Source organism: Periplaneta americana, chromosome 2 (genome assembly GCF_040183065.1).
Source record: "Periplaneta americana isolate PAMFEO1 chromosome 2, P.americana_PAMFEO1_priV1, whole genome shotgun sequence".
Classification (NCBI taxonomy): domain Eukaryota; kingdom Metazoa; phylum Arthropoda; class Insecta; order Blattodea; family Blattidae; genus Periplaneta; species Periplaneta americana.
In genome coordinates, this window is record NC_091118.1 from 101429592 (window position 1) to 101449321 (window position 19730).

The following is a 19730-nucleotide window of genomic DNA, read 5'->3' on the forward strand; positions in this document are numbered from 1 at the left end:
GCTCGAATTGTAAATCATTAGCTTTTTTGAAACGAGTCACAGCAGAGACAAGCTGTTTGTCAAACCATTCCTTAAAGAGACTCTCATTCATCCAAGCTTTGGTTCCTATAAGTGTTCATTTTAAACACTCTTGGCTTAGCTGATTTACCAATCACCATTAGTGGTAACTTTTGGTTCCCAGCCGCATTACTACATGCCATTAGAGTAACAAATTCCTTACTCAGTTTGAAACCCGGAGCACAGGCTTCTTCTTTGGAGGCGAGACTTTTTTTAAGCAATGCCTTAAAGTTTAAGCTTGTTTCATCTGCAATGTATATTTCTTGGGGAGAATAATTCCCACTTGATACCATATCAGCAAACTCGGTAACATGTTCATCAGCTGCAGCATGGTCAGCTGATAGCTCCTCTCCAGTAATTGTTCACTGACGAATTCTATGATGTTTCTTCCATCGGTCTAACCATCCTATGCTTGCAGTAAACGGAGAATCTTTGCCATTTATTAATTTATTGATATGAATTGCCTTCTCTTAAGAGAAATATTTAATGGTGTACCATTCTGGTGTTTCTCAGTAAACCACATGAAAAAGGGATTTGTCAACTCTATCAAATTGTGTGTGAGCTTTTTGACTTTTGTCGAGTTTCAAGAGATTTTTCTGATGACGCTGCACAAAATTGTTCTTTTTCCAGTCAGTAATGGTGGCTTTCCAGACACCAAACTCCACAGACAGTTTAGTTGCACTCTCACCATTAACGTTTCAAAACCTCCAATTTATCTTTAAGAGTACATGTAGTATGCTTCTGTTTGCTAGCCAGTTTAATCACTAAAGCACTACACTTTACAGTTGCAGTAATACTGTAACAAACTATACTTTCACTCACAATGTGAACGCGTACTGATACGATACTGCAATAGCAGTCGACTGAATCACTGGCTAGACCACTAGACATACGGTGCAAGCAAGCAGGCAGCGGTTCTAAAAAATAGCAAAAAAACCACCACCCACCACCATCTCTCAGCGCTCGTGAATAGCATGCATTGCATTACAGGAAATATTTTGGTTAATCCGAATAGGTCTTGATCACAATTATTTCGGATTAATGAGACTCCACTGTATATGCATTTCTGGATTCACCCATACATGCTACATGCCCTGCCCATCTCAAACAATTGAATTTAATATTTCTAATTATGTTAGGTGAAGAATACAATGCTTGCAGTTCTGTTTTGTGTAACTTTCTCCATTTTCCTGTTACTTCAACCCTTTTAGTCCCAAATATATTTCTAAGCACCTTATTCTCGAATACCCGCAACCTCTGTTCCTCTCTCAAAGTGAAAGTCCAAGTTTCACAACCATACAGAACAACCAGTAATATAACTGTTTTATATATTCTAACTTCCAAATTTTTTAATGCAGACTGGATGACAAACGCTTCTCAACCGTGTAACAGCAGGTATTTCCCATATTTATTCTGCATTTAATTTCCTTTTGAGTGTCATTTATATTTTGCTACTGTTACTCCAGATATTTGAATTTTTCCACATTTTCAAAGGATAAATTTTCAATTTTTATATTTCCATTTCATACTAAACACAGTCAAAATAATTGATCCTACGATCAGATTTGAAATCTCAGCCACTCCACCATTTGAAGTGAATGAAGAGCAAAAGAAAATCTACGAGCCCATGAGTCAGTACCTATCAGCAAAATACAATACCAGTCTCTTCTTCGGAGCGAGAGTCATCATTCCGAAAACCTTTGTAAAGTGAAGGGAAAAATACAAGCCGAAGAGAGATCTTCAAGATGCCATCTTCACCGCCATAATAAAATTTTCTGTGGTGATATTTCGCCATCACCTTCATGGTGTACACTCAATTCAAATTGTACCAGGTTCTAATTTTTTCTATATGTCTTAATCTCTTTTGTTTGAAATTTTTCATTTAAATTTTATTGTAAGCTATTCTGTGTCGCAAGACAAACCCAAAATATTGGGTCAGACTAATAAATTAAAATTAGGCCTACTTTGTTTTTTTCGGGATTACTTCCAAACCTATCTCATTACTCATTTCAAGTAAAATTCCCGTATTTTCCATAATAGTTTGTGGATTTTCTCCTAAGATAAGCAGCTGATGTAATCTGTTCAATTCCAAATCCTCTCAGTTTTCCTGGACTTTCCTAATGGCATATTCTAGAATGAAGTTAAAAAGTAAAGGTGATAGTGCATCTCCTTGCTGTAGCCTGCAGTGATATGGAAAAGTGTCAAACAGAAATTGGCCCACACAGACTCTGCTGCATGTTTCACTGAGACACATTTTAATTAATCGAACTAGCTTCTTAGGAATACCAAATTCAATAAGAATATTATATAAAACTTCTCTCTTAACAGAGTCATATGCCTTTTTGAAATCTATGAATAACTGATGTACTGTACTCTTATACTCCTATTTTTTCTCCAATATCTGTCCCAAAAAAAAAAAAAAAAAAACCCGATCAATAGTCTATTATGCGTAAAACCACACTGATGATCCACCTATGGAGTTAATCTTCTCAAAAGAATATTGGACAAAATTTTGTATGATGTCAATGAAGTGATATTACTCAAAAGTTACTACAGTTAGTCTTTTCCCTCTTCTTAAAGATAGGTACAATTATGGACTCCTTCCATTGTCCTGGTACTTCTTTTTTCCAAATAACAAGTACAAGCTTATAAATTAGATAATGCGTTTCCACCCTTTTGTATTAATTCTGCTGGAATTTGATCGATACCTGGAGACTTGTACTTTTTCAGCTTTTTTATCACAATTTCGACTTCAGAAAGTGTGGGTTCGAGTATAAATGGCTCAGCAGTTGTATTTGAATATCGTCACAATCATTTCTATTTGATCTATGTACATTAAGTAGTTGCCCAAAATAGTTTTTCCGTCTGTTCAGGATAGAATGACAGTCTGCAAGGAAGTCACCATTCTCATCCTTGATCACATTTACCTTTGCCCGATATCCTCTCTTAAATTCCTGTATGCTCTTATATAAACTCTAACATTTTTATAAATAAATAAATTTATTGAAAATATTAATTACAGAACCGATAGCGCTAAAACATATAAATTTCTGAAGAATATTTCAAATACACAGGAAAATACTAGCCAACCTATTATTCATAATACCAAAACACTAACAGATAGTAGAGATATAGCAAACGCATTTAATAAACACTACTCAAACTCTCACAGATTACATCCTAATATCAAAAAAACTGACAAATTTATCAAAAGAGAATTACATAAAAATAATAAAAACAATATTACTAATACAAAACCTGAAATATTTCATCAAAATTTTACTTCCAAAGAATTATATATAGCTATACAAAATTTAAAAACCAAGAAATCTCCTGGCCCTGACAACATTCATTCCGAATTTTTTAAACATCTGGGGGAAAAAGCCAAGTCTGTACTTTTATCCATTTTCAATTTATCATGGAACACCTCAATTCCTGCAGCTTGGAAAAAAGCAATCATTGTACCAATTCACAAAAAAGGGAAACCTGCTCATGATGTTAATAGTTATCGACCAATAGCACTGTTAAGCATGATAGCAAAAACCATGGAGTCCATGATCTCCAACAGATTAACTTGGTATTTAGAATCCCAAAATCTTTTATCACCAAGACAAGCCGGCTTTCGACAACTACATTCTACCAATGAACAAGTCATATGCCTCGGCCAAGAAATAAAAGATAGTTTTAACAAGAAAGAAGATACCTTGGCAATATTTATTGACTTTCAGTTAGCATATGACTCTGTTTGGAGAAATAAATTATTACTAAAACTCCAGAAATTAGGTATCTCCAGCAATATGTTCAGATGGATATCAGAATTCCTTAGTCAAAGATTCATTGCCACTAAATTCAATAACTCAGTTTCTAGTTACAGACAAACATATCGAGGTCTACCTCAGGGCACTGTCCTCAGCACAACTTTATTCAATATTTATATAAATGACTTACCCTCCCTATTAGAGGAGTCAAACATGAAAACAGCACTATTTGCAGATGATATAGTTTTGTGGACTTCCAGATCTTACAGACATAGAGACAAAATTCAAAATTCTGCTCTTAAAGCTCTAAATCAACTACATGAATGGAATACATCAAATTTGATGACACTCAATTTAAGCAAAAGTAACTACCAAATATTTTCACTTGGTAAAAAAGAAAGAGAATTCAATATCCAATAGAATGGCCAACACCTTCCTAGGACTTATAAATCCAAATATCTTGGAGTTATTTTCGATAGTAAGTTAACATGGAGCAACCATTTGAAATACATTTCTGAAAAAGTTCGTAAAAGATTCTCCCTTCTAAAAAGACTAGCAGGAAAGAAATGGGGATGCTCTAGGAATACTTTGAACCGTTGCTTACGAGATTACACAAGCTGGCACATAGAGCTTGAAAAACGAGTCTGAAGTGGTTCCCTCGTAATGCCAATTCCGCCGCTCGGAGCGCTGTTCTGCCCTATATATTCATAGCAGAACACTTAAAAGACATTGACATTTGGGACATTTAAAGGACTCACCATTGCTTATTAAATGCTTCGTACAATATTTTATGGACAATAGACGTAATTTGCAAACTTCTACTCCTCAATTATATTACAATAAAAGGCTGTCATTCTTGATATTAAAACATATTACATATAAACTGAGGGACTGTCTGCTCTGTACTTCAGTTCATACACCAAACATTTCCGGAAATAAATTAACTTGACATCTTGCATATACGCACTATAGCCTACCCTTTTCACCTAATATTATTAATATTGCTATTAAATAAGATATTGCAACTAATTAAGGTACTTCATTATCTTTAATTTCCTTGAATTCATAATTAAGCATTTGCAAGAAGGCTAACTTTTCCCTCTCTTTTAAAAAAATACGAACGTCACAATAATTGAGAAGTATAATTATTACGCGATTTTTTCTTGCAGTGGTGAAAACATTTCTATAGGCCTACTGATTAATCTATTGAGCACAGTAATAGTAAACGCTGCAGTATTCTTTTCTGAAGCCAAGATTTTCGCAAGAACTGAAGTGCGACACATGTAAAGATGAGGAAATGTCCCTTTTTCTTTTGGGAAAACTTGTGAAGCACTACTGGACAATATTGCCAAAGATATTTCCAGTAAATACGAAGTGATTAGGAAACTTAATCAGAAGCCCCTAAATAGAAAAGTGCTGAAAATGCAATAAACTGGGCCATTTCTTAATTACATATAGAACACTGGAACTGATTATCTACAAGGACCCTCATGTTATAAATATTATGATTATTTCAGATTGTGATACAGTTATAAGCGTACATTCCTAAAATTTAAAAGTAACAATGAGGATGCCCTATGTTATAGGAAAGTTTTAAACGTGTACATTTAACTTTTTTATGAATGATTTCCTGATCAAGATTTTCATTAACTATGTGCCAAACTTTTGAAGTGAAGTGTGCAGTAAGAAACTGTTGGACATCTGATCAGTATTTTAATCATGTGCTGGTTACAGTACATTAGATGTCTTCTTGAATATACCTGATGAGGTATGTATATGAAGTTTGTATCGTCAGTATTCAAGTAGCCTACTTATGTATGTAATTTTTATTATCTGTACAGAAAAAAATTTAGCTTATGTGATAGTATGAAGTAATCTCTCACGAAATAACAAGGAAGAGAAAGTTGCTTAAATTTAAATATTGAAAACAGGATGATAAGAAAATAATTTTTACTTCCTTTCAATTATTAAAGAAACCTGGCCACTCACCATTCGCAGTTGCTTTCTATGGTTACAGCTCTATTCTTCATATTCTGTAGCTTTCAAATAATTTCTAAAATAAATATTACGCCTACTTAGCTCTTGTAAAACGAAATTTTCACTTTCACTTTCAACGGAACACTCACTTATATTCAGTTCTTGTATCTTGCAGTAAATTATCCATTTGTGATCATCTTTCCAATATAACCTCCCATTGAAACGACCACTTAAAATCATGAGCTAGAATTTATTATTTTAAAAACATTTCCACGTACATACTGTTATAATTGTTATGAACCACAATACAAAAGACAACACTGTGAAATTGGATTAATTTACCAAGATCAACATCAATACCGGTAGTATAAAATCACATATAGGCCTAGGCTATATTATTTCATTACTTTATGGTCTTAATTAGAAGAATTAATTTTGAAGAATTTACAAATATGCTGAAATAATTTATGACACCTCTTATAGAAATGTAAAAATATGTATGTACATTTTGAAACAATGGGTATAACACCACTTGAAAATGTTGAGCACTTTAACAGTAACTTGTAAATTGTTCCATCACGTTGTCTATAGTGTTCATTTAATGTAGCACTTTTAGAATGAACATGGTTCACATACATAAGAAGAAATGACGATAGAATGAGTCGAAGACATACAGTTTTCTTTAATTTTTTAGCAAATGATGAAGTTGTATATATACTGTTACTTCATATCCTAACATAAGTAGAGTTGCCGCCATAGATGTAACACCTGAAATGAATATAAAATAAATTAATGTATTGGTAATGATACAAGAATAAAAAGAAATTAGGCTAGACATAACCTCACAAAATTACAAACACATGCTAAAACAAAAAAAAAAAAAAAAAAAAACTTTACGTATCCGTATATAATAAAACTAGATATTCTAGATATAATTTGATTCACACGATAACCACCTCAGCCTATTTCGCAGCAGCCATTAGTTACCAGTTTGAGGTGCATTACCTAAGCTCATACTAACCTTGTTAAGTTCTCTTACCTAATTCACTGATGATTACGTAACAATACACAGGTCTAAAATACAAATACACATTAATTACCTAATAAGTACAGCATGAAGGTAATTCATTACTTTTGTCGGTATTTTCTAAAAGAGAAAGGGAAAACAGTAACAACATTATCTTCAATGTTTACATCACGTCGTTCACATTTTTATTAGGCCTATATCAGTAATGCTTGGTAAGTGAAATAATGCATGAAATTATTTTACATTTCGGGTCACATCATTCGAGAGTCGGAAAATGCAATTCGCCACTTTTAACATAGCATTGCTTGTTATATGAGAGAACTTTGACATTTACCTTAACCTATAAATATACGACCTGTTGGTACAGAGTTTTTCACATAGCAAAATACAGACAATTTTCAAATATAACTTAGCTGAACAAACTTCAAATAACACTGTAATATGCTTGGCATATTTGTAATATTCGTACTCAATGAGTAATGCACAATTAATCGAACTATTTTCACGATGCACAATGCTTTGTAATGGTACTATTCATCATTTCATAGGGCAGAGAGGCGAACCTAGCGGCAGAAATTGTCATGACTCACAGAGACCTACTCTCGATCGTGCTATGCGCCAGCTTGTGTAATCACGTAAGCAACGCTTTGAACACTACATACAAAATGTTTATACAGCCAGTGCTGACATACTGCGGAGAAATTTTAATTACTTCACCTTTCATAAACGAAATAGAATATGTTCAAAACCAGGCTCTCAGACTCATTACTGGTGGAATCAAAACAACTCCAATAGATTCTATGAGATTCCTCACTAATATTAACAGCATCAAAATGACAATAGAAGAAAAAGCACTGATTCAATATGAAAAACTTATTAGATTACCAGGAAACAATTGGCATTCATACAGTCGTCTCTGTAGATTGAAAACTCAAAAAAGTTTCATATCCATTGTTCAAGAATTAAAACAGAAAATCAATATCCCGAATTTAAAAGAAAACCTAGAAATTAAACCAAACCCTTTAACTCTATTAAATATAGAATATAATATAAATTTAACAGAAGAAATACTAAAATCAGAAGTAAACACTGAAATAATGAAACAATTGTCTTTAGAGACAATTAATATTAGGTACCCTCCACAAAACTAGCTTCATTTATACACTGACGGATCCTTGATCTCCAGAGAACAAGGTGCCGGTGCAGGTGTTACGTGCTGTCTCTTTTCACTTTATAGATCTCTTGGGTATGGAACAACAAGTTTTGATGGAGAAATCATTGCGATAAGTGAAAGTCTCAGGAATCTTCTATGCCACATCAATAAATTTAAGAATGCAGTTGTATTGTCAGACTCCAAAGCAGCTATTCTATCACTAGTCTCTAAACACACACCTTCATCTCAAACAGCAGAAATAACTAAAATGCTCTCTCAATTAATATCACTCAATAAAAGAATTGTATTCCAATGGATACCATCCCATTGTGGAATCCTGGGAAACGAGAATGCGGATGCTTTAGCAAAGAAGGGCAGCACTGCTACTTACAGACCTGTTACTAAATCTACGTATTACTCTGTGAAAAGATTTATTAAATCTACATACTTAGGCTTCAAGAAACAAAATTTGATAACACAATCTCAAGGGAAAAAATGGAACTCTCTGCATCAAAATCCACAGTTAATTCCCGATTTACCACGAAAATCGTCTGTAGCTGCATTTAGATTGGCAACAGGCCATGATTGTTTGGCCAAACACCTGCATAGAATTGGAATATATCAGTCCCCTAAATGCCCATTGTGCAACTCAAACCAAGAAATGGATTCGGAACACCTCAAAATCTGTGCTTCAGTGGCTGGCCATGATAATATCTTTGAAAAATATTGGAGTGCAAGAGGTCAAATGACTTTATTGTCAAACGCCTGGCATTAGAAAACAACAACAACATTTTTATTCTTACTATCTGTTTGTACCTCATTCAGTTTTTACTTCAAGTAATCTCTCCTTTTATTATTGAATGTACAACTGGCTTTCCGTCTTCCATTGAAACAATTACCTGTAGTAGAAAGTGATCTACTTTCCAGAAATAGACTTTTGGGTATTCCACAGTATCCTGGAACTTAACATTTTCAACGTTTTACAACTACATGCAGGTTCCATCATCAGGACAGAGAGGTATGACCAAAGAGGTCGTCTACTCTGTGGGACTCATTACAGCTGGCTATTCCAAGTAACTGAGAAAGTTAATTTCCAGGACATGGTGAAATACCCAAAAATCTATTTCTGATGACATTCATCATGAAAATCTAGAAGCACATATAATCTATCTTTATTTTAAATAATGTGCATTTATAAACATTATGGTTTATATTTACAATACATAGCAACACATGAATAGAAAATTGTCACAAAAACAAATCATAAGCTAGGAGTAAACTAAAGGGAATGTATTTTTACTCTATTTTCACAACTACGTTACTTAAACCATTCCCAAAAATACATTCTTAATTATTTAATGCATTGAAAAACTTACATTTTACCAATACTAACAGAACACTTTTAACTGAAATAATGAGTAAATTACTGTTCAAGAAGAAATGTATGACATGCATACATATTTCCTCATAATTCCAATCCAAAAACACTGTTATATGAAATTAAATGTAATCCTTGAAAGTATGAAGAGTATGTTGGATTATAACTGTTTATGAAAACCGCAGATTATAGCACACTTTATCATCGTAAAACTGTTTCATTATGAGTAATTTGAAATGACAACTTTAAATCATTTTAAATTGTACAGTATTTAATATCAATATTTATCACACTGTTTCAGACAGATATAAGTTATTTGTTGTTCAGTCTACATAACATTAGAATATACTATGATCTGAGCAAATACAAATACAGGGAGTTCCTATGCAGACTGGTCCCAGGTAGTCATGTTTCATCAGTTTATATAATGGTTCTGTGGAGTGTCTGCCCCAAGAAAGCTAAGTGGTAGAGGGTGGAGTGAGACTGATCTGTATAGAAATGCTCTGTACATGGAGATTATATGGAACTGCAGTATATTCTTTTTTTGACAACATTCCGCTAGTGTACTTTCATTCAGTACAATGTATAAACATTGAGCAACCTTTTAAATGGTTAGTTTTCAATGCCAAGTATAGGACAAATAAGTCATTGGCTCTTCTGGACTGCTCTCGGCTTAATACACTAGTGTGTATCAGCATGCACAGAAGGTTCTAATTTTATTTTTATTTCCCACTAGTAAATACAGACAAGAGTCAAAAGTCAACACTTAGCAGAACGTCTATGAAAATTTCTCACATTATGATGAACACATTGCTTTCACACTACCTATAGAAAGTAAATTGTGTGTTCACTGATTCAACACAGGAAAAAACAAAAGTTTCATTCCTTCTGCCCAATAAAACAGTTTTGAATAAGTATATCTTTAAAAATTGTTTCCTTAATAACTGAAATACAGTGACACTGACACTAACTTCTGTACTTTAAGTTAAATAAAGTCATCAGTGTCTGGATTGTATCCCACAGCATGAGGAGGAATGCTTAGCTTTTCCAGCAACTGTGTCATATCAAACTGGTGCCCTTGTGTCACTGAAGCTTGAAGAAGTCGCTGCAGTGCCTCCTGACAACCCTCTTTCCATTTGGCTATAACTGTAGATAATTCATTGACATCATGCTGAAACAGAGCAGGTCATTTAATGTGTTATATGCTATATACAAAAAGTGTGTTATCAATTCTGTAGAAGAACCCTGCCTCTGAACGAAAGAGCGCCATGCAAAATTTTTGGGCCATTTCTCAGTCACGATGGTTCCTTTTGACAGGTAACACACATAATTTATACTACCATTAATATTGTCCATCTGAGTGGTTATGTCATCTAAACGGGAAATCACATGATAGTTACATAACAAGCCTCTTTCTTATTTTAAACAGTTGTATAATATTACATAGAGGTCCAATTCTGAAAAGCACATGTTTGCAGAAAATAGCGAAAACAGTCCAGCTACAAGTCTTTACAAAGGGTACAGCAGAAATGGATGGGGGAAATCGAGATGCGACATAACCACTCGGACAGACAGTAGCTGTGTGTTCATTACCAAATTTACAAAATTACTGAAGTACAGGAGTATCTTGAGACCCATAGCACTCTAAGATGTAAATTCTTAATCATAAAGTTGGAAGTGAATGTACACTCTTAGACAAAAAAAATGACCGGACTCTTGAAGCGTAAATTTTTCTAAGTTCCGTTCGGCTGTGCGCCTGATACACAAGACTAAAATCAGAGTAGTAAGGACGAAACCAGCGAGATCCAAGAACATACTCTTATACCAGCAAACAACGGTTTGAACTGTGTATGTGTCATAGCTCCGTGGTAAAACTCTGGCTTCCCACGCAGAAAACCGGGGTTCGTATCCGGCTTCGTGTAAGTATATATATTTGTTTCGTTTTATTTTTTCTTTAGCTAGAAACAAATGATACATTTATTAACGTGCACAGGAACAATTAAACAAAAACATTCAGTAATATCGAAGACTTCTTCCTAATTACCCTTGAATTAAAATAGATGTTCAGTTCTTGGATCTTCTCCCCTCTCCATAAGGAATATTGATCAGTTACTATAATTTGTATAAGTAGTAGTAGTAGCAGTAGTAGTAATAATAATAATAATAATAATAATAATAATAATAATAATAATGACCACAGATTATTCCGCCTTGCATTTTCAGAGAAAAATGTTAATTTCGATTGGAATAAGGTTATATTTTCAGATGAAGTTACTTTTTCCTCTGACAATTACGGGAGGCAAATGTCTACCGTTCACGGGGATCCCGATACGATCCTATGCATGTGGCAACTCGCTTTCGCAGTGGCCGTATATCTGTTCCATATTGGGGCTGGATGTCCAGTGATGGTCTGGGTGTTCTATGGCGGCTCGACGGAAATCTTAATGCCCAACAATACAAGGTCTTATTGGAAAATATTATGCTTCCCTCTGTACGGATGATACATCCTGATGATGATGATATCATATTTCAACAGGTTAATCATCGTGTTCATACATGTGCCGAGGTCATGAGATGGTTTTCAGAGAGGCCATATATCAGACTGATAGAAAGGCCTCCCTGTTCACCACATCTGAATGTCCTAGAAAATGTGTGGTCGGAGGTGAAGAAAACTGTGAACGCGATGATAAATACAATACCACATCGGCCGACCACAAAAGATGCACTCTGGAACATTATCGAGGACACTTGGGATCGTGTATCTTCACGTCGATAGTACCTGAGACGCCTGATCGCATCCATACCCCGTAGAATGCAGGCGGTTATAGATCCAGAGGGATTACATACCCAGTCTTGAATTTTTTGTCTATTTTGATTTTTGTTTATTGGTCTCCGAGATGTATTTCTTTACTTTGTTTAATACAAAGAAAAGGATAATGTCTGTTTATTCCTATCCGAGAAGATTTCGTTTAGTCTCTTTAAATACAAGATACAAGGGAAAAGATTGCTATTATGTACCTAACTTGCCCTTTGTAAATATTAACTTTCTGTTAAATATTTCACAATACTGGTTATTATCATTATACAAGAAGTAAAAAATGAGAATGAAGAAGAAAACAAAGTATAGACTGAGATTCGAACTCGAAACCTTTCGAATATAAGGCCACAATGCTACTAACTACGCTATGCGAGAGAGACGATGACTCTTTAAGAAGCATGTATAATCATCATAGTGGTGGCAGTGGAGTATCGGAAACATTTACGACAGAAGAAATTCATCCGCGTGTGTATCATGCTCTGACAAATGCACCCGAAGTCTTCCGAATCGGATATAGAATCTGGAGCCCGATCTTTTTTTTTTTTTTTTTGTCTAAGAGTGTACACTCCAGACATACAGATGAAACCCTCTCTAATTTCTTTTTGTGTGGAACAAAAATTACAAGTTATATTATATGAGAAGGTCCTGGCAAGAAAGTGCCACGCCACATTTTCGGCCAAATTGAACTAATCATGCCGTCTCATGGAAAATAATATATTTAAGCTTATGGTGTCAAGAGTTTCTGCAGAAAAACCATCAGATGACGTTATTATCCATTTTATGTTGGGATTCTATTTTGTGTAGTACTAACGAAAATAGATCAGCAAAAACTAATTTGCCTTAGAAAGAAATGAAGATTTTTTTTTTACCCATTACTTAACAATGCTTCATCAACTGCACAGTTATTTAGCATTGGTGTAATTGGTGATAGCAAGATGATAGCCCTATTTGGCGAGACAGGTCAAAATTCGGCTTGGGATTACCTGACATTCGTCTTCTTTGGGAAAATCATTGGAAAATTCCCAACCAGATCAAATGAGATCAATGTCGAGAACAGCCTTTGAATGTGAGTTAGTAAATAATGATTTCAGAAAAATAGTAAGGTAGGTAAATTATTTATTTTAAGCAGGCCTATTATAAATTGAAGATCATTGCAGATATTATAGTACGGTACTACAGTTTTTAAAGGTTATAACTACTATAATCAGCAATCTATAGTATACTGCTGCCACCACCACCACCACCAGTTTTTTTTTTTCTAGGATAGGAAACAAAATTAACAAATATGAAATTTAATTTTAGTTACATAGATGATGTTTGTACTACTACTACTACTACTACTACTACTACTACTACTACTACTACTACTAGAACACAGTACATATTAGAAAGTTTAGACTTCATATAAAACGAGCATTAGCAATCTCACTATTAAAAAAAAAGATCTACTGTACATATTCAGGTTAATTGATGGGAATACATTAACACAAAATTTTCACACTAGTGTTGTAGCTCTTTATTACGCCTACCTTCCTCTTGTATAAGTGAACTAGCCTAAGTCTTTCAACTTCAGCTTCCTTATGTTTAATACGTTGTTTCAAAATACGTAAATTCTCTTCAGTAAATTCTGATGAATCTGCAATTGTCTTGGCAGGTTTACTCCCAGCTTTAATCATATTTTTAATATATGAGTTAGGTGATTTCATTTTCTGGCATTTACTACATTTCTCATAATTTTCAAAGTTATCTGAGTTACATTTAGCAATGTATCCTTCAGGCTTATTTGCAGGTAATTTATTTATCGTTATACACTTCTTTTTTCTAATATGAACAATATGATTACTAACACTTTCAAAATCTGAACAAAATTCTTTTACAGATCCATTACAAAATGATGTATCCATTTCATGTTTGTATTCTTGGATGTCTGTATTTTCCAAATTTTTCTGCATAATATTAGAAACAAAATCTTTCGTATCACTACACTCTGTACTATGTTTGTAGTTCCCATTTGGAGAGTTGAATATGAGGCTTCTAGAAGTTCTTAAAATTTCTAAACTTTTACTCGTCTTTAAAGTCCCAAAGTTTTCAGGTGTTGTTAAAAATTGTGAATTACAGTTTTTGTCAATTGGTATTGTGTCTTCATTCTCCATCACATCAAGTTTATTTGTCCGATTTCGATTTTCCTTCGGGGAGACAAACAACGAATCTTGTGCTTCTGTTTTTGCTGAAATACTTTTCGGAGTCGTTGATAATTTACTATCATTCTCTACGTTTGATGGTGTATTAATATTTTTAAGTGACTTTCTTCTCAGTCCTACTCGCCTGCAAGGAGTAAACAATCCTTTCGAATGTGAACCACAATTCGAAGTCTTAGAACTCCTTGAGGTAAATGGCGATGGAGTCTTAAGTACAGCTTCAAACTCCGTTGTGGAATCCATATTTTGATTTGTAACAAATGAAAGGTAACATATATTAATTACGAAATGAAACAAATATTACATGATAGCCTATACACACTCCATACCTATATATCACAATGTCAATTATATTCGTATTTTTTTACATATTCCCTCCAAACAGTTTGCCAACTTGAAGTAAACATTCTTAGTATAAATGGAAATCCAATTATGTTTTATTAGTGCAGATGGCTTTACTATGTAGCAAAAAAAATACTGTAACTCTATATAAAGTCGCTGTACAAAAAAAAAAAAACACAACGAAAGTGACCACACTTCACATACATTTGGAAATAAAGATAAACTTGTTTGGTTAATGGTTATAAACTTTGCCATTAACCAGTGCTGCCAATACAGCAATTTTCTCACAAAATCTGATGTATCTATGTGTTAGTTTATCCAGTAAAATTGATCGGGATCAAATCCTCACAGAGGCAAAATTCTCAATATTTACTTTGATAGGCCTAATTTGTCAATCTAGCAATATTTACAATGTTTTATTGCGGGTTTTCAAAGTAGAGTTGGCGACACTGTCTCCAACGAATCCCTGTGATGTTTATATTTAACGTCGTTGGCAATAATGAAAAATGGCGGAAGGCGGGACGAGTTGTATTTAGTATATACTTTATTTAAATTTTTACTCGTTTACATAGGAATATTCATTCGGTAAGCAGTTAAGTAAAGTGGATGTACCGATATGCAATAAGGTGGAGTCAGCAGCTAGTTGAGTATCGGCAAATTAGTTTATTACAATTTCCAGTTTACTAGTTAAATTTCTGTATTTAGTGTCTTGGCCGAACATATTTTTTTACTTTATTACATTCTGTTCGGGGCTTACGCATGGATGTGTTGAAAAACTTTATTATTATCAACACATACAGTAAGTACATGGACAGTGGAAACTCACAAATCACACGGATCATTTCCGAAGGGGTCTGGTGGATATGGAATGCAATATGAATTCATTATCACAAATAACAAGAACATAACCAAGAGTAGTCAAGATATAGGGTATATCCTGATCATTATCGTGAAGAGCTCCTTTAGTAGGCTATAAATAAAGCTGGATGGAATTAAAGATTTACAGTTATGTTGGATATCAAAGTCAGATAATAGAAAACTGTTAGCATCAACATAATTATTGAAATGAATTTCAAACTTATTCTTTCCTATTGGTACCAGTATTTGATTCAAAGAGAATTTTCCGAAGTTGGGAATCCCCGAAGTTTAAGTGGCTGCATGTTGTTTATGTGACCATCATTTAACTGTATGCTAATATGACGAAAAATGGGCCCGAATCTTTGTAAGAATATAAATCTTTTATTAGCCTATCTACAGATAAAATCTTACTTTTAGGTAGGCCTAATTGTTACGAAGGTTCACAGATTCAACAAAAAAACAACTGAAGAGGGAGAGTCAAAATGTGCACCAACCACTATGGTGCTGCTTACTTTTAGGTCTCAAGTGTTACTTCAGAATATTAAACTATACTTACTAGGCCTATATTATTCATAAGTAGACATAGGATTTAAATGCACGGATAAACTCCAGAACATGGCTTGCACCCTTTCCCTCTTACTTCAAAATTCCAACCTTGTGCACACAAAATAAATTATTGGCACTGAAAAGTGCCTTTTCGTAAATATAATGATGCGCATTCGACAAACGCAGACAAATCTGCTCTTTTTAGTATTTTAAGACATAATTTGGTAGGTGTAATTCGTGTTCTAAAATTTTCCCTCCAACGCCCACTGAACGAATATCTCACTTTTATCACTGCCAATGTTGCGCTATAATCGTATATGCAAGGTAGGCTATAACAAAAACCTAAACTAACCAAACCTAACCTGTCAAAGAAGCAACAAGTTATACTAAATATATGTAAAATTGGCCTATGTCTCTATAGTGGGCGGGACTTAAGTAACATTGACCGACTCGACACTTGAAACGAACAACAAATCTCCGTGGGAACACTTCAACCACAACACTGATATGACTCCAACATCAGCAGAATATACTGATGTTGTTGTTGTTGTTGTTGTTATCTAATGCCGGGCTTTGGCAATGAAGCCATTAGCGTTCTTGCTCTCCAATATTTCTCTGGGGTGGATCCATCAGGTAGAACTTCACAGGTTATGAGATGATCTTCAGTCATTTCTTCTTCTTTGTTGCATAGAGGGCAATTTGGATTTGTGTAAATTCCTATTTTATTCAAGTGTTTGGCCAAATAATCGTGTTCTGTAAGCAGTCTGAATTTTGCTACTGCAGATTTACGTGGGATTTCTGGAATAATTTCTGTTTTTTTTTATTAAAATGCGTAGAAATGTTCCACAAGTGGTGCTTGTGAGAAAGGTCGGTGGACTCTAAAACTCCTCCCGGCCAGGTCCGATGGACCCATTAACCAACGACAGGTGTGGCCCTCCAGTCATACTGGGGGTTTACGTGAGTGGGTGATGTAACCACCTTTACAAACAAAAAATTGGTGCCCACTTAAAAAACGGTTACACTTATGCTAATTAACCTAATGGCAAATCCTTCAGAATATACTGATGTAGATTAGTCGGAAGTTATTTGAAATGTGAAGTAAGACTTTCAAAAATAAATTTTTGTGTATTATTTTTAGTTTCAGCTTTAAAATATATCGTCAGTGTATTATTTTGAATTTCTGCATTAATATTACATTTCAGAAGGTAATATCTGTTATTTCTGATTTAAATACTATATATCCCTATTATTTTAAGCTAAATTTGTGAGTATGTGAGAACCTAATCCTATACTGGGCACATAAATTTACAGAACGTATCTATCACGTATATTGACATCTTCCTGTACATTCTTCCTTAGACATCATTCTAATCGTAATTTGATTTGCAGTACACAACGATTATTTTCTCCAAATACTCAGGGGTAAGTTTAGTTTATGACATTTATCACGTATCACTAGTTTGTACCTATGCTGAGAAGGGCCTTTCCATGTCTACAGATGGTATGAGCAAAATTGAAAATGCTTACTAGCTCTGGGGAAATTTATTCTGTAAGCACACTGTTTTCGCCTTGAAGATATTTATCCACAAAACATAAAACTTTGTCAGAATTTCTCTCTAAAACGCTGCACAATTTACCACTAAATTTTTCTGCATACTTTAAAGGAGCACTCTGCAGTTTACTCGGAACCTTCATGAGGATTATGCAAATCTGGCTTTCAGGTAGAAACCTCCTGTGAAGCAGGCTGCTTCTACCTGAAAGCCAGATTTGCATAATATATTTGTTACTGTAGATACGTTAACAGAAAGCCAAATTTAAATCCCACAGAATTGTGTGCACTCAAAGTTGGGTTTCTGACGTCTTGTCAGCCCATTTGAGTTGTGTGGATATAAAGGGAAGACTTGTGACGGTGTCGTGTATAGCTCTTGGGGTAGCTCAGTCGGTAGAGCATTCATGCACTAAGCGAAGGGTCCTGGGATCGATACCCAGCCCTGAAACAATTTTTCCCTTGAAATTACTCCTTGAGGATTGAAGATTCAGGTAAAGACAAACCAGAACAAGTGCATAATACCGGAGAAGCGAATTTACTCTGAAATAAAAACGAAATTACACTTTTGCCTTCTGAAGGATGCACTGGAAGGAATAGTGAACGGGAGAAGAGTTTGGGGCAGAAGAAAATATCAGATGATAGACGACCTTAAGATATATGGATCATATGAGGAGACAAAGAGGAAGGCAGAAAACAGGAAAGTCTGGAGAATGCTGGGTTTGGAGTGATAACAAAATCAAAAACCAGGAAGGAAGTAGTTACAGCTAAGGTTGACTCACATAAGTCATATCAGCACTTACTCATCCACAACCAAAGAAAACATGTCTCCAGCATACCAAGGACTGCTGTTGCAGTCCCAGCCTCCAGACAACCTACTCAAACCCAACAAAGTTACAGATCACAAACCCTTCCTTCGGTCAAAATGGTGGACACCACCATCATAAGAAAATTGTTAGCTTCGCTCAACATGTTAGTGAAGTGTCTCCCACTTCAAAATCAGCCTGCTTTGCTGCAAATTATACAGACTCGAAATTCCTCTTCAGATGAACATTCTAATATTTCAATGTAATGCTAGAAGTATATATCATAAACAAAGTGAACTAAAACATTTGGTAGATTCTTTTCAATTTGATATCATCTGTAAAGTGAAACATCGCCCTGAAAAGGATGGAGGAACTATGATGTTGATTGACCCATCTTTTACAGTAAAGAACTTTAGATCTGTACATTGTTTTGATTATCCCTTTCTTGCAATCGAAATTGAGATATAGAATATTCATATTAAGCCTATATTGATTTATAATATGCCTACAAATTTCATTACTTACCGGTACACTTTTTGGAGCAACGACTTTGCCCTAAATCCACACCAAAACTACTTAATTTGTGGGGACTTCAATTTAGGAGTCACCCCTGCTTTCTTAGAGCATAATACACATCACTTTCGTTTTATGCAAGCAGATGCGGATATTAACATACTGAATGATGAAAGATGTACAAGACTTGGATATTCCGGACAAAGGAACACATCATCTGATTTAGTTTTGGCATCTAACCTTTTTCTGCCATTTATTCAATGGGGTACAATGAATGACACATGTGGCAGTGATCACTACCCAATATCAGTTATGATCACCCCTCAACAACAGTTTATTTCCCATCAAGCAAGATTGCATAGATCAAGAAAAATAAACTGGGACAATTTTAGCTCTTTTATGGCAAAGACAACATCTCTGTCTCAAATCGAAGATTTACAAGACATATTACAGTGCTATTGAGATGTGTATCATCCTCTGCATTATACCTTATTTAAGAAGAAAAAGTTGCAACCTAAATGGTGGAACTCTGAAATTAAACATGCAATTGCTAGACGACAATTATTGATCAAAATTTTAGTAAGGAATTTACCCAAATGAACTATTTGAATCTGAAACACCAGTACACCAATGTTCAGTACCCAGTGAAAAGATATAAAAGAAAGGATTGGAGGGATTATATGTTGCAAATCTCGTTCCATACCCTATCATGTAAGATCTGACAATTGATTAGATGGTTTTCGTTTTCTCAGT

General features: G+C 34.5%; 1 protein-coding gene and 1 long non-coding RNA gene across 6 annotated transcripts in view; one reads left to right on the forward strand and one right to left on the reverse strand.

Moving 5' to 3' along the window:
- Positions 1–9128: 9128 nt before the first annotated feature.
- Positions 9129–14906, reverse strand: LOC138694471 (uncharacterized). The gene is made up of 2 exons (XR_011330945.1): positions 13698–14906; positions 9129–10521 (listed from the first exon to the last, which is right to left on the reverse strand). It is a non-coding gene; the product is annotated as an uncharacterized lncRNA (long non-coding RNA).
- A 262-nt stretch (positions 14907–15168) lies between these two features.
- barr (non-SMC condensin I complex subunit H) overlaps positions 15169–19730 on the forward strand; it is a 152569-nt gene continuing 148007 nt past the window's right edge. For 2 of the 5 annotated variants that reach the window (XM_069818218.1, XM_069818222.1), the window contains exon 1: positions 15169–15293. The gene's annotated coding sequence lies outside the window, so the exon portion shown is untranslated. Of the gene's footprint in view, positions 15294–15388; positions 15508–19730 lie in introns of those variants that run through there. The other 3 variants (XM_069818221.1, XM_069818220.1, XM_069818219.1) reach the window with 3 other exon arrangements.